The sequence below is a fragment of the Sturnira hondurensis genome, unplaced genomic scaffold (genome assembly GCF_014824575.4).
Source record: "Sturnira hondurensis isolate 20B ecotype Veracruz unplaced genomic scaffold, ASM1482457v3 Scaffold0019216, whole genome shotgun sequence".
Lineage (NCBI taxonomy): Eukaryota > Metazoa > Chordata > Mammalia > Chiroptera > Phyllostomidae > Sturnira > Sturnira hondurensis.
Genome location: NW_028091847.1, coordinates 179,400 through 188,165, shown reverse-complemented (window position 1 = coordinate 188,165; position 8,766 = coordinate 179,400). Strand labels below are relative to the sequence as shown.

Genomic DNA, 8,766 nt, shown 5'->3' with positions numbered 1-8,766 from the left:
GCTGGCCGCTTTCAGGCCCTAGTCAGCGCTGCAGCCTGGCTGTGCCTTCCGTGAGGCCGTTTCATCATCAGCTCCCTGACCAGAGATGTAAGGCAGCAAAACTCCAGTATCAGAAACCACCTGGAGAAGAGCCAGGCAGAGGCCTTGACATCAGTGCTCTGGGCCCTGGAAGGGATGAGACACAGGCCAGCCAGCACAGCAGCACAGCGGTGACCAGTTCCTCCACTCCATGCCCAGACCCCAGCTGCTGCCCTTGGATTCATTTTGCCTGTCAATTAAAATAACAGGCTCTTAGAATGATACAATCAGAGCATCTTCGAATATAGAATCATTGACTCTTAGAATCATAAATTCCTTTTTTTAAACGAATGAGTGAGTTGGGGGATCTTTTTTTTTTTAACAAGATTTTATTTACTTATTATTAGAGAGGGGGAAAGGGAGGAAGAAAGTGAGGGAGAGAAATGCCAATTGGTTGCCTCTCACACGCCACCAATCTCAACTGGGGACCTGGCCTGCAATGTAGTCACGTACCCTGATTGGGAATTGAACCAGTGACCGTTCGGTTGGAGGAATGATACCCAACCCACTGAGCCATACCAGTTAGGGAAGAATCATAAACTCTTGAGAGTGTGAACCTGGAAATCCTAGAATCTCACACTGGAAGTGACCTCAGAGGTCATCTGGTGTTGTCTCCTCACCTAGGTGACAGAAATTTCTTCTGAGGAAGCTGAATGCAGCAATGGTGTGGCCACAACACCTTGTGACCATGGGGACATGCTCAAGGTAGCAAAAGTAAGAAGCATTTTTGTGGCTCTAACTTCTGATGTAGTACATGAGGCCCCAAAATGTCCCTTCTCCTTTGTCACCGTGTAACTACTGCTCCCAGAAATCTTTGGTGCTCTTGATGCTCTTAAAGCTCCATCCTGCACTGGAGGAGTCTGGAGGAGGAAGACATGGTTTTGTAAGCTCTTTAAAATATGTTTATGACTTCTACCAACCAACCAGTCCTACAGTTCATCCATGAGGAAAACAAACAAACAAGAAAAAAATGGGAAGGTCTTTCCTCTCCACTTTAGAACTATGGCCTATTTTTGTTGATATTTTTGCCCTTCCCCCTCATAGTTTGGCTCTTATACCTAAAAACAAACAAATAAAAACAGCCTGTTTGGTGAACTATGTAGAGTTTAAGCTAATTTGGTCCTTTCTTTTCTCCCATCTATTGCAGGCTCTGGCCACGGCCCGTGAGCATTAGAAAATAACTTGTCACCCACGCAACTCCTCGTCTCATTCTTAAAGGAAAATATTTATATTGTGCCACAGAAAGGGTTTCCATGGCAGTGATGATGGTAACACTGTTGCTTGGCAACCACTTGAGTCCATCTTGAATACTCTGAAATCCTCTTCAGAGACAAATAAGGAAAATCTGTCAAAAGTGCTGTTCTGTTAGTGGAGGAGCTGGAAGGAAGGCTTTCTCAGCCCCTTCCCCCTCCCAGTTCTCCCTTCTCCTTCTCCTCAGGCTCCTTGAGCTCATCTCCTTCACTTGTTCTCAGGAATTCTCCGTATTTCCTGCTCTTCCAAGGGATCGCCTTGCCCTTTTTCTCACCCACTGTGGAGACACTGCCCAGAGCTCTGTGAAGGGTTAAGGACTGGCATGCAAAGCCACGCCAAGGATAACAGGGGGCAGAATCAACTCACACATCATCCTTTTTATAGAGCTCGCTGCTGCCCCTGGAGACTGGGAGCATGTTCTTCTCTGTCAGCTCAAAGCAGCTCAGGCTGGATAGTTTTACTGCAAAGAAAGATAAGCCTTTTCTACGGTGCAGCTCCTGGGCACCCTGTGTCGACAAGTCACCTGCTCTCTGGGTCTCAGTTTCCTCATCTGTAAAATAAAAGAGCTGGGTAGAGGGTCCTTCTGGCTCCTATATTCTAGGAATTTTTATTAATCAACAATGTTCTATCCTCTAGTTCACAAAGACACCAGAGATGTCTCTTAGCAGGACTGCTGGGAGCACAGATGGGACCTTGGGCCAGGGACATCCTGGAGCACAGGTGGCAAACACAAGGCCAGAGAGCTGAATCCACCCCCCCCCCCCCCCACCCCGCACCTTGTTTTATCCAGCCCGGCACCTTGTTTCTACCCAGTGGCAGCGACGAGCCCTTGCTTAACTGTTAAGCGGTAGTTACATTTATACAGTCCTAAAATTGCACTCAGCCCTTTGAAGGCAACCGCAAGGCTGATGTGGCCCCCCGTGAAAATGAGTTTGACGTCCCTGTAAGCGTGCCTCCACCGTGTGGGTTAGTGCCTTTGAAAAGCATTATGTACACATAGAAAGGTACCATCGTCATTACCGACCTTGTTGTTAACACAGTGAGCACTAAACCAGAGACCTCATCTTCAGAGTCACTCTAACTCAAAATCTGTGACTGGAGAAGGTGCGCCAGCAGAGCTAATTAAATAAATGCGCCCTCGCTGAGAAGCAGCGTCTCTTCAGGAGAAACCATCTTTAGCCCAATTCATGCCTATCTCTGGAGCTTTCTTTGCCTCTTCTGTTACTGGAAAGCAGCTTGAGAAACTAGAAATGCTGACCCGTTTTCTTTTTGTTTATCATTTTTCCTCCTGCTTCTAACCAATGCAGACAAAGCTTCTTGAAGAGAGGAAGAAAGCAGTTTATAAAACAGCTTTATAATTTTATTAGTGGGCAAGGAGACCACTCTTCTAGTTTTGTATGGAGACTAGGAAGAATGCAAGAAATTGTGGGAAAAGGAAAAGAAAAAAAGAAGCAAATGTTACCTCCAAAAAACCCTGAAATACCTTTTCTCAAAGCCCTTCCTGGAAAGGAGTAAGTTTACAAAGCCACCTCAGACTTCCTCAGCCCTCCAGCCTGCCTGAGAGGCAGGCCGTGCAGGAGTTAAAGGTCGGGCTTTGGACCACACACACCACCCTTGCCACCACGGGCAGGTTACTCACCCGGACTGACTCTGGGTCTTTTCGTATATAAAGCGGGAGACGTGGTATTTACCTCCCAGTGCTGTGTGAGAGTATTTTTGTGTCAACTTGGCTAGATTATAGTACTCACATATCTAATCACTCATCTAGGTGTCGCTGTGAAGGTAATTTGTAGATGGGATTAACATCTGCGATCAGTGGACCTATTGAGAGGAAGTTACTCTCAATTACGTGCATGGGGCTCACCCAGTTAAAGGCCTTCAGGGCTAACCCTGAAGTTTCTCAGAGAGGAAGAAATTCTGCTTCAAGACCCCAGTGCTAACTCCTGCCTGAGCTTCCAAGCTGCTGGCTTGTCCTGTGGATTTTGGACTCACCAATCTTCACAACTGAAAGAGCCAATTCCTGAAAATAAAGCTGTCTCTCTCCGTATATGTATATGTATAAGTGTACGTTATATATAGTACACATACTACTCAGTTATAGTCAGCTCACCACCCCCAAGGATATATACATATGTATGTATTCCATTTATATACTTAATATACACACATATTTCTTTCTCTGTTTCTCTGGAGAATGCTGACAGAAAGAGGCTGTCTGGGGTTTCAGATAACACACATGTACTGACATGTTTGCCAGGCCCGCCTGACTGCGGCCTGTGTAGGGGAACTGGCCGGTCCACAAGCTATGCTGACTGAGAGGCCTCGCTTGGCCCCCACGCCTGCTCTTGCCTGCTGGCCACAGCTGATTGGACTGGGCAGGGGTAGGCACCTGACCTAAAGGCCACCAGTCATGGCCTGGCCTGGCATGATGCAAAAGGATGAGCCAGGCCAATTAGATTTTCTTTCTTAGGACCTTAATTAGGAACTAAAGAAAAAGTTCACCAGCTGGTAGAGGGTAAGTTAGGTCAATGGTGGGACGATTGAAAAGGTTAGAATGAGACCATCATGGGATGTGACCACAGAATGGTCTGCATTTCCATGAACCTGTAACCAGTCTTAAAATTTGGGAGATTTTGCATAAAAATCGAGTCAGAATGTGAACACCCAGTTGCAGCCCTCCTGTGCCAGGGTCTGCTCTAAGCTCTGTAATAAGAGCCCCCGTCCTGAAGGTTGTACTTACCTTCTCTTAGAAACCTGCAGGACTGGCTCAGCCACCAGGTCAGTCTCTAAGTTTGTTCCGACGTTGCCTGAAATCCGGCATATGCTTCCTGAAGCCTCCTCTACCTTCCTCACAAGCAGCTATAATTAATTCCTTGTCTCAAAGTGTATACCCCACAGTCAGGCTCTTTTGAAATCAGAATGTCCCCAGTGTGTCTCCAAGTCAGCTCACCACCCCCAAGTCTGCACCTGGCAGGCCTCCTGCCTCCCTCCCACTCACACCTCTGTCTGGTGTCAGTCCCCACGCTCGATGTGGAGACCACAGGACTTTCCCTTGCCATCCCTCGACCAGCTCCAACAGCTCCTTTCAGGTCAGCTGGTTCAGCATACGTTTGTACAGGGCTACACATCATGTGATAAAATAAAATCCAGAGACACTGCTTTTAAAAAGTTGTTCATAAAACAGGTCTTCCAGGAGAACATCCTTTCTTTCTTATGTGCCTGTGACCCTGAGTCAGTCTCAAACCAAAATAAACTCCCACAATGCTTCAACCTCCAAATTAATTTCTTCTGAATAACAAAACTCTATGGAGCACTTACCATGTTCCAGGTCTAGATGGGTGTGGTGGAGAACACCGGTGATTCGGCTGGGTCTTCCATCAGTGAATCACAGGGACCCGTGATGTGAGAGTGAGCAGGGTGGGGCACCACTGGGTGCAGGTTTTGGAATAGCAGGGAAGTGACTGAGGCCCATTGTGGGGATGCCTGCTTTCTCCCCGGTTCCACAGTTAGCCCTGGAGCTGGGTCTAGAATCCTGTTCTTTGGACTCTTTGGCTAGGTCTTTGCCATTCCACCATGAAGGGGAAACTTTCCAGACTAACGGCCCAAAAGAATGATGTGGGCTGAATGGCAGACTATGTTGACCTGGAGGGTGAGGACCCCTCTAAATGATGACTGCCGCTTCTTAACCTTTCGTGCCTCATCCAGGTTACTTATCCACTGGGCAGGACCCTTTGCTGCACTTGGCACTATGCAGGAGGGGAAGAGGAGGGTGAGTAAAGTCAGGTTATCCTTAAGCCAGTCCCTTAGCTCTGCTTGGTAAAACATCCTAAAATTGAAGTTTGTTTAAACCTCATTTGCATGGCCTACCCAACAGGCATAAGAATTGCCTTGGACATTTCTTAAAATGTGGATTCCTGGATCCTCCCTGGAGATTCTAAGCCAGAGCCAAATGGTTGTGATGTGGCTGCTACCCAGGTTGGTGACAGCCATTCGGGAGGGGACAGAGCACTGAGCTGGTTGCTGAGAGATGGGGGTGTGGAGCTGGCGGGGTAAATGTGCTGTGTGACTTCGCTCCTCCGTGTGTCGTTACATAAGGACGTTCAATGGGATAAGCCCAGGGGACCCTCCAGTTCTGTCATCCAGGGTGGTGTTATTCAGCAAACCCCGAACATGCAGACCCCGTGGCTTTTCTAAGCAGTCAGACACAGAGTGTCTGGGGGGTGTTGACCATACATAAATCCACCTGCATGGAGTTCCTTGGACAATACTTTCTCCTGCCAGTGAACACGGCCAGTTGGAATACCTTCTACCCCCTGACAACTTTTCAACATATGTGTCCTCCCCAGAGGCCCCGAGAGCGGAGCCCAGCCAAGGGGCCTATCTATCTAGGGGGACTGCGTCCTCCAGACTCAGGCACTGTCCTCTTCTTTTTCCCACTGATGTGTCTTAATGCTGAGGATGTTCATTCATACCCCTAAGAGGGGACAAGCCCTTAGACACATGATCCTCCAAGGGGTGGGAGAAGGAGTGGTTCTGGGGCAGTTGACTCTAAGCCTGAGAGGTGGGGCAGCCCTGCCTCTCCCCTTTGAGCCTAGAGGCACCGAGGAGGTGAGAGAAGCTTTGGGGTCGGACCTGAGTTCTAATCCTGGCTCTGCCACTTACCTGCTGTGGGTGATACAAGTGACTCCATTTCTCTGAGCCTCAGTGTTGCCTCATCTACAAAATACAAAATGGGAATAACCAAGGTTATTATTTCCAGGGTTGCAGTGAGAATGGAATCTGATCACATACACGGAAATCTGGACACTTAAAAGGGGCTCCGTAATCCTCACCCCTCCCTCCTGCAGCTCTTTCTGGCTGCCACCCTCTGCCTGGGGGAAGCTGTCCCTGCCCACTTCTTCAGCTTAGAAGTCATCAAGATAGAGTGGAGGTGGCAGGCGGATGCCTTCCCTCTAGCATTATTTAAAACCATTCAAAAGAAACATGCACACAAGAAGCAACTCTGAGGAAACAAAGCGAAGCGAACAAAACAAATGTAAATCCACACAATGAAATGCACATTGCAGTTCCTACAAGAGCTTCTGATAACCACCCCACAGTTCTCAGGGACAATGAAGCCTATTGGAGCTATGGGTGCCCCTAGCTGAAAATGGAAGCCTGTCCTCCGCTGCTCTGCACTGTTTTCTCAGCCCAGGAGTTGCCTGAGTTGGAGGCACAGACAATGCTCCACTTGCCTAGATCAGCTTTGCAGCTCCTCCCTGGCTCCTGGCCCAACCCACACAACCCTTCCCCACACCCCTAGTCCTCTGGTGGCCCCTAAAAGGACAAGAGCCCTAGCACCGCCTGCACAGAGCTGCACAAGGCCTGTCACGACTCTGGGCTCAGGGTGACTGGTTCTCACTCAGGTGGGTGTCAGATAACAGCAGCAGTGAAAGGCCGTTGGCACTGCCTTTTCTGTATCTGGGCCAGGCCCTGCGGTGGGCTGCTGGGGACACAGAACTGAGAGAAGGACGGAGTGACTCAATCCTGGAATCCCTGGCTCACAGCCAAACACCTGGACTCAGCACCTGGAGGGCTGGGGGCTTGCAAGGGAGGCCCTGCGGAGCAGCCCCCTCGCACGCCGAGCTGGTTAATTGCAAAGCCCCGACAAACTTGGAACAACTGGAGGTGGGCCCTGACCCATAGCTGACTGAGACTGAGAGAAGAGTAAAATCCTCTGCTGCCCAGTGCTTCCAGCCAGACAAGCAGGAGTTAACACCTGCTTGTGGGCACTGAAAGGGTTAAGTAAGGCCTCCTGGGCCTGAGAAGGTAGCAAAGATCTACTCTGGGATCTGAAAAACTTGCCAATGAGTGATAGAGGGAGCTAAGGGTGCTTAAGTGAGACTCCACCTGTGGAATAAGGATTTGCCATAATTAGGGACACCTCAGGACAGAACTAGAACCAGGGGGTAGAAGGTACAGAAAGAATGTTCCACTACATACAGCCACTAACAATGGAGCAAGCACTGAATTGAGGGTTTTGGAGGGATGATCTGTTTTGAAGTTTGAAGAAAGATTCCCAAAGTGAGGTATGTCAATGGGTATGATGCCAGTTAGGTAGCCTGGTGAGCCGACACTACATATTGAGCAGCCTACTCATGCACAAGGATAGTCTGAATACTGGGTTTCCCAGTGTATGGGTTTCCCAGTCAGAATATAAAAACCAGAATCTCCAGGAGTAAACTTCTGGACACTTGTCTTTGAACCTGAGCTTATTTGGAATTGGACCTGTTCTCAGCTCACAGGTGTAAGCTTGCAGTCAAGGCCTGGCAACTGGTGTTTTGCCTGGGTTCTCTCTGAGCCTGGGAGCATGCTGCTGGATCACAGGGATGCAGTCCAGTCCTCACCAGTGGAGCCACAGATCCTGCCAGAAGAGGTGATGGTGTGTCATCACACCACAGCAAAGGTTCCTGGTGGGGCATCTTTTCGTGTCAGACCCTGGCCCAGTGGGTCCAGTTGCCCTTTCAACCCATGCCCCATCCTGTCTGAATACACTGTTTATGGTGTCCTATCTAGGAGGCCTAATTATCTTTAACAGAAGGAGTCCCACAAAGGAACATGCCAAATGACTGCTCCTGCCCATGCTCCTGCCCCTATGTGTCATTGTTGTTTTTCCTTGTCTCTTTGCTGGAGTTTGCCCTCTTATACCTAAAAAATTGGCCCTAAACTCAACCCTCCAGATCTGCCATATCTTTCCATAATTCCAGACAAGGACATGTAGTTTAGACCAGACATAGGGAAGCTGTTTATACACTGGAAACAACCAAAAGAGAAAACAACACATTTACTGCACTCAGAGCTTCACATTATCGAATTTATCCCCCATAGCAATGCTTTTAGATGGGCTACATTCTGTGGTCTTTTTGGATCAAATAATTGTAGCAGGATATGGACCTTCAATTTGCTTTGATAAGACACCTGGATTTGTTTGGACTTCTTTGCTGCATTGGAAGGTCTCATCTAGTTTTCCCCAGGATGGGATGAAACACCTTCCAACCCCTGCAGAAGATCTGTGTTCTCTTAACATCAATCCTCTGTGTCTTCAAAGAAGGAGGTCCTGGTTTCCTTGTTTTATTTTTAAATTGCTAGGGATTTTTTTTTTGAGAAAGAGAGAGAAAGGGAGGGAGAAAGAGAAATGTTAATGTGAGAGACAAATATTGATCGGCTGCCCCTCGTTTGTGCCCTGACTGGGGACCCAACCTGCAACCCAGACATGTGTCCTCACCAGGAATCAAACCTGTGACTCTTTACTTTGCAAGACAATGCCCAACCAACTGAGCCACACCAGCCAGGGCTAAATTACTAGGGATTTGAGCTCCAGTTTTTATAGATGGGGTAGACGTTTGCTGTTTCGTGTGTATGTTCACTCTGGCTCCTCAGCATCCTTTTCCTATCTAA

The 8,766-nt window shown here is 48.4% G+C and overlaps 1 long non-coding RNA gene across 2 annotated transcripts; it reads right to left on the bottom strand.

The window, feature by feature from the left end:
- Positions 1-590: 590 nt before the first annotated feature.
- Positions 591-6,047, bottom strand: LOC118974266 (uncharacterized). Of its 2 annotated transcripts, none has more exons than XR_005063843.1 (3): positions 5,992-6,047; positions 1,696-1,789; positions 591-938 (listed from the first exon to the last, which is right to left on the bottom strand). It is a non-coding gene; the product is annotated as an uncharacterized LOC118974266 (long non-coding RNA). The 2 variants fall into 2 exon arrangements; XR_005063844.1 differs by lacking the exon at positions 591-938 and adding an exon at positions 1,074-1,136.
- Between the last annotated feature and the right edge of the window lie 2,719 nt (positions 6,048-8,766).